The sequence below is a fragment of the Brassica napus genome, chromosome C5 (assembly GCF_020379485.1).
Source record: "Brassica napus cultivar Da-Ae chromosome C5, Da-Ae, whole genome shotgun sequence".
Taxonomy (NCBI): Eukaryota; Viridiplantae; Streptophyta; class Magnoliopsida; order Brassicales; family Brassicaceae; genus Brassica; species Brassica napus.
Genome location: NC_063448.1, coordinates 19,354,808 through 19,360,807, shown reverse-complemented (window position 1 = coordinate 19,360,807; position 6,000 = coordinate 19,354,808). Strand labels below are relative to the sequence as shown.

At 33.5% G+C, this 6,000-nt stretch overlaps 1 long non-coding RNA gene across 1 annotated transcript; it reads left to right on the top strand.

The window, feature by feature from the left end:
* Nucleotides 1–2,851: 2,851 nt before the first annotated feature.
* On the top strand, nucleotides 2,852–5,358 carry LOC111206570. Its single transcript, XR_002658876.2, has 3 exons — nucleotides 2,852–4,510; nucleotides 4,830–4,928; nucleotides 5,086–5,358. It is a non-coding gene; the product is annotated as an uncharacterized LOC111206570 (long non-coding RNA).
* Nucleotides 5,359–6,000: the final 642 nt, after the last annotated feature.

Below are 6,000 nucleotides of genomic sequence, written 5' to 3'. Positions count from 1 at the left end.
ATTGAACCATTTGGACGGAGATAATTCAGGTAAAATGGTATAATGTCTACTAGGTCATGATCCGCGCGACCGCGCGGATTTTATTTTTGTTTTAACACATTTCAAGTTTGTCCAATTCCATTTTATGTTTAAAAAACAATATAAAAACTGTATTTTGTATTAGTAGTTTTTCATCGGTGTATTAGAGATATAACCGTGCAGTGAAAACACTAATATAATATTGACTAATACGATTTGGATTAAATAACAGTGTACTATATATGTGTTGTACACTAATCTAAGTAACCAATATGATTTGGATTAACATATCAGTGTATTATAAATATAGATGTAAGGTGAAATACTAATATAATATTAACCAATACAATATAGACTAACATCCCTGAAGTGATCTTCATTATAATTCTAATAAAATAATTGTAATAATAAGATAGATAAACAAACAAACGCGTCCAAAAACAAATTAAAAATACTTAATAGATTAACCCCATGCGGATATATAAATTTTTGTATACATTTTTAGATATAACAATTTTTATTTGGTTCAAAATTTAAATGAAATTGTACTAATCGAAAAAAAAAACTATAGTTTCAATTTGTTTTATTAATAGAATAGTATTTTCAATGTGTATGCAAGAAGTTCAATAAATAAAGAATAACAATCTTTGGTTAAAAAGTTAAGTGCAATAAAAAATGTTTTTGTTTTATATTTATCTGCAATCTAACTATTGTGATCCACAAAGCAAAATTTTATTGTAAATGGACATGTCCATATCAAATTAATAAGCCCATTAGTAACAACAGTAGTTGTACAGGAAAAAGAAAAAAAAAAAACGGTTACCCATTATTTCTTTTTCTTTGTTTTATTTTCTTCTAAAGACATAAACATGTCTTTTTTTTTCTAAACGTGTTTGTTCCTCTTGGAAGTCATCAATTCATGTTGAAAAAGTATCTGTAACCCGACCAAAATTTAGGAATTCAGAGAACCCCAAGATTTCTTTCTTCATTCTCGTAAAACAGAGCAAACCCATTAATAGATATACTCGTAAAAGGTTAGAATATATATTCTTATTCTTTGTTTTCAATATTAAATCGATACTGATTATTTTGTTCTTATTCAGATTTATTTGTTTCTTGATAAATTTATCGATTCCTATATAAGATCGGTTATCAATATGCTCGATTGAGACATGCCAACTTCTTACATTCTCTGTATGTTTTCTTGGTCGACGTCTTTCTTTCGACATTGTGCTTTTTGGGAGCTTTTTGTGAATGTCGAATGATGAATGATATCGACAAGTATTTATGGACACATTATAGTGGGAGGAAATGGTATTCCCTAACCTATTAAGTTAGGTATAATAATTACAAAATCTCCGGATTTTATTGACACCGAGATTTTAGGTCTAATAGAATAAATTTGGAGAATGAGGTTTTCCATATTCATGATTTTTCAAATCTGGCAATTTGATTGGAAATATTTGATTGTAACTGAGGTTTTAGCCATAGTAGACTCAACTTGGAGAAGGGGTTTTTCCATAATCGATTTTTTTAAAGTAAAAATTGATGTTTCTGTTATTGAAATAAGAATATACATTAGTATATTCTCGTTAACTTGGAGAAGAGGTTTTTCCATAACCGGTTTGGTTAATTTAATCAATTGGTTTAGGAGATAACCAGACCAAGATGTTCGGAATTGTATAATGACTGGCTAAGGACTCGTTAATGACTTGCGGTCGACTCGACTCGTTAATGACTCGCGGTCGACTCAACTCGCTAGTGACTCGCTGACTCGACTCGCTAATGAGTGACTCGTGATGCAGTGACTTGTTTTCACAGAATTATTGTAACATGTGTAATATTAATTTTTATTCTTATCTATCTTATAGCAGGTACGTAAGCATGCCGATCAAAATATTTGATTGGAGACATTTGTTGTATTCATTTGACTATAATAAAAAGAGGGTTTGTTATATTTGTACTATGATATAATATAAATATGATAATGCGAGTATACTATAACGATATAATAGATGTTTTGTTTAATAGATGTATAATAATAGAAGTAATAATGTAAAACATATAATAAGATAGATCTTACGGTGGAGTTAAATGAAAGGTGGTTGATATTGAACTGTTTAAGGAAATATAAGGTTATGGTATGAATAATAATGTGATGTCCAATTTAAAAATCCACGTGGAAGAAGTTGTAATGTTTCTGTTTTAATAAGATAGATTATACTTATGATATAATTTATAAATTACAAACCTAATTTAATATCATTTTTTGTCGCTCACGAAAAATGACAAAACCGCAAAAACATATTTTTCTACCACATAATGCATTTTCCGCCAAAACCAAAAATGCATTTTTCCATTAAAATGCATTTTCCGGCCAAAATCACAAAACAACATTTTTCCCCTAAAACCATAAAAACGCATTTTCCCACCAAAATCGCAACATTTTGATGGAAAAATGTTATGAAAGACAATTATGAGTTACAACATATTTTTACTCAACTATGGCATTTTGATGGAAAAATGCATTTTTGGTTTTGGCGGAAAATTGTATTTTTCCTCAACTATGGCATATTTTTACTCAACTATGGCATATTTTTACTCAACATTTTTACTCAACTATGGCATATTTTTACGTGAATATGTATTTTTCGCTAAAACCGTAAAATTATATTTCCCACCATAAATATATTTTAAAATAATTATATTTTAGATAATTAATAAAAACTAATATAGTAAAACAAAAATAAAATATGATTAAATCAAAACAAGGATATATTAGTAATTTATTTACTAAACTCATCTAAATGGAAATAGAGATAAAAAAAACTAGCATAAGTCTATTCAGATGATCCATCTAGATGGAAAAATGAACAATGCCAATATTACCTAGATGTATCATTTGCGTGAAGCATGTAAATGGATCATTTGGATGGAGATGACATATGACGAAACGAACGATTCCTTATACTTAAAATTTCATTTTTTAGATTTCTCAAAAGTTAAGATATTGGATGATTATAACATGCAAGTTGAATCCTTTAAGACAAATCTGTTCATGTAACTCAGGAAAGATAGAGTTTTGATTAGATTTATGTTGTTCTTGGCGAAAAGATAGACTTTGAAGTTAAGTCTCATTCTCTTTAGGTTATTTTGTACAGATCAGGACTAGTAACTGCTGCTGCTTCCTTTGTAGCTGCTTCTTCTGCAGCCTTTTTACCAGAGAATTCATGGTTAAGTGAAATAATCAGGTTTCATATCTGTAGACAATACTAATTTTCTTCATTTGCATTTTTTTTTGTCTGCAGGGCTCTGTTATGATAAGCTAGAAGCTGGCCTTCTTACGTTCATCATACCCTCAATACTTTTCAGGCATAGGATTTTTATTTTACGCACAAATAAAATCCTCGGAAAGAGGTGAGAGAAAAACCCTCTCGAGTCTCTTTTCCTAGCCGCCGCTCTCCGTTTTGCCTCCTCTGGTGGCCGTCGGTGGTCTAGAACCGTCGGTCGCCACCCCAAACCGTTCCTCTGTCCAACCTCATCCCTGTTGAGCCCCGATTCACTCACATCCTCCTTGCTTATCAGCTCTAGTTCTTCGTTAGGATAGCGGCCAGATCCGGCGAATCAAAACGGTCAATGGGTGCGTACCCAGCCTCTTCGGAGTGATGGCGAGGAGATGAATGTTCGTAGCTCAGCAGGAGGACGGTAGATCTAGAGTTTCATTTTCGGATAGGTCTGGGTCAGACCTTCTTTGGAGGCTTCGTCGGTGCTACAGGGTGTCGCTGCCTCTGTTTTCCGGTTAGCTTCGCCTCCTATGTCTCCCTTTCTCTCCATCTATCGGTTGCTTGCTAGAACTTCCCCGTTCTGACCCTCGGGTCTGAGACGAAAGGCGATGTTGAGGGCTTTGCTGGGGACTTCTCCTCTGTTCAGACTTCGCAACAGCTACCATGGTGATTTGAGGGGCTTGGATTTGTCTTGTGGACGAGATAGCTCAGGGTCTGCCGTTCTCTGTTTTGTCTCTGCCTGCGACGAGTCTTATCCTCTCCGCCTGCTGATGGGAGTTCGTTCTCCTCCGTTTCCTTAGTTTCAGAAGAAAGATGCCCGCCGTGCCGTGCCCTTCTCGACTCCCAGCAGCTAGATCCTCTTGTGCTCTGCTCGTTTCGACGGGACCGGAGTTCAGCCGTATATTCCTCTGCTTCCGTCTGCTAGTATCTCACCTGTGCTTAAGCTACTGGCCTCTTTGAGTCGGTTTGGATTCTCATGGTCCGTTTCGCCACCTTTCGGGAGTGTGCTTCGTCTGGAGTGGACTGCAGTGGATGTGATTGCCGGACCAGGACCTAGTCAACCCTGCTTCGCCTATCCTCCTGTCGCAGTCGCCTTTGGGACAGTTCGCGGTGCCTCGGACTGTTCTCCGGTTGCTAACCCCTATGACCTCTTCTCTTGCTGCAGGTTCCGGTATCAAGACCAAGAAGTGATCTACTGAAACCAAATGGTTGTTCGAAAATGTTCTTTCGCAAAGCTTTAGTCTAATCCTTAGGATTATGATTAAACCTTAGTAGTTTTAGAGAGTCTTTTTAGCTTTTTTTGTGGCCCTCTTTAGCTTATGTGCTTTAATTAGCTTATTAGATTTTTAGGATTTGAATTTTTCAAAACCTGTAATCTCCCTTGTGTCATTAATTTTATAATGAAAATTCACATACGTAACAAAAAAAAAAAAATTCTCAGGCATTTGGTACAATATCTTCCTGTACATTAGTATCACATCCTTGAATCTTGGTAATGAGGCTAAGTAATGAGTGATGAATTTGCAGATTGGTCTTATGAATGATGAGGCGAAACTGGTGTCTCTAGGAACATGGATGGCACTCTTTGTAGTATTTACTGGAAGAAAATTCACTCAGCCTATAAAGGTACAACTGTTATTCACTAAAAATTCGAATATACAAGCTTTAAAAAGATGTGTTAAAAAAAAAAAATACAAGCTTTAAAAAGAGGTCTTGCTAATCTCCTTCAAGTATCATAATGTTACATCACTAATCATGTGGTCTGGTTTGTTGGCTTGTGAAGGATGACATTGGGGATAAATCTGTTTCCATGTTCATGGCTCTTCCGGAAGATGAGAAATCAAAAAAAAAAAAGATGTACAAACTGTTTATGGCAGCGTCTCTCCTCATTGTGTATATATATATATAACCTACGGGTACATCATTGATACTTGCATGTTCTTGACGTACTTAAAACATTCTGTAATCGTTCAGAGTCTTAACCAGAATTTTCTTGCTCGAGTTTTGCAACTACAGCCTTCTTCTCATCTTCCGGAAGAGCCATGAACATGAAAACAGATTTATCGAACATGAACATGAAAACAGTATAAGCCCTTTTACAAAAAAAAAAAAAAAAAACATGAAAACAGTTTGTGCATCTTTATCGAACATGAATATTGACAGTAAAAAAATGCTTTGAAAATCTGATAATCCTAAGACCATCTCAATAAAACTTCAGATTTAAGGTTTAATGGTTTTTTTTTCCGAAACAAAGTTTAATACTATTCCTTGTAAAAAATTCCTTTTTTTTTGGTAAACGACCTTAAAAAAATTCTACTTTAACACTTTAGTCTTTACTATTGAATAAAATTAGTTAAAATCATACTATTTTATAAAAATATAAATCTATAGTAAAATATCATTTGTAATCTTCTCTATGAATTTATTCAATTTGAACACGAAAAAATCATATAAAGAATTTACTAACATCAGTGAATTTCTGTTAAAGCAAATTTATAAGAATTACTAGATTTTAACCCGCACGTCCGTGCGGAAAGTTTTTCATTTTATAAATGTATTTAATATTATTACAAATGTTTTAAATATATAATTTCCATTTTAATGTTATATATTGTGTACCTCTATAATATTATTGTTTATATTTCTTATACAGCAATATTAGTATATAGTGATTTGTTTAGTACATTTTACTTTGTTA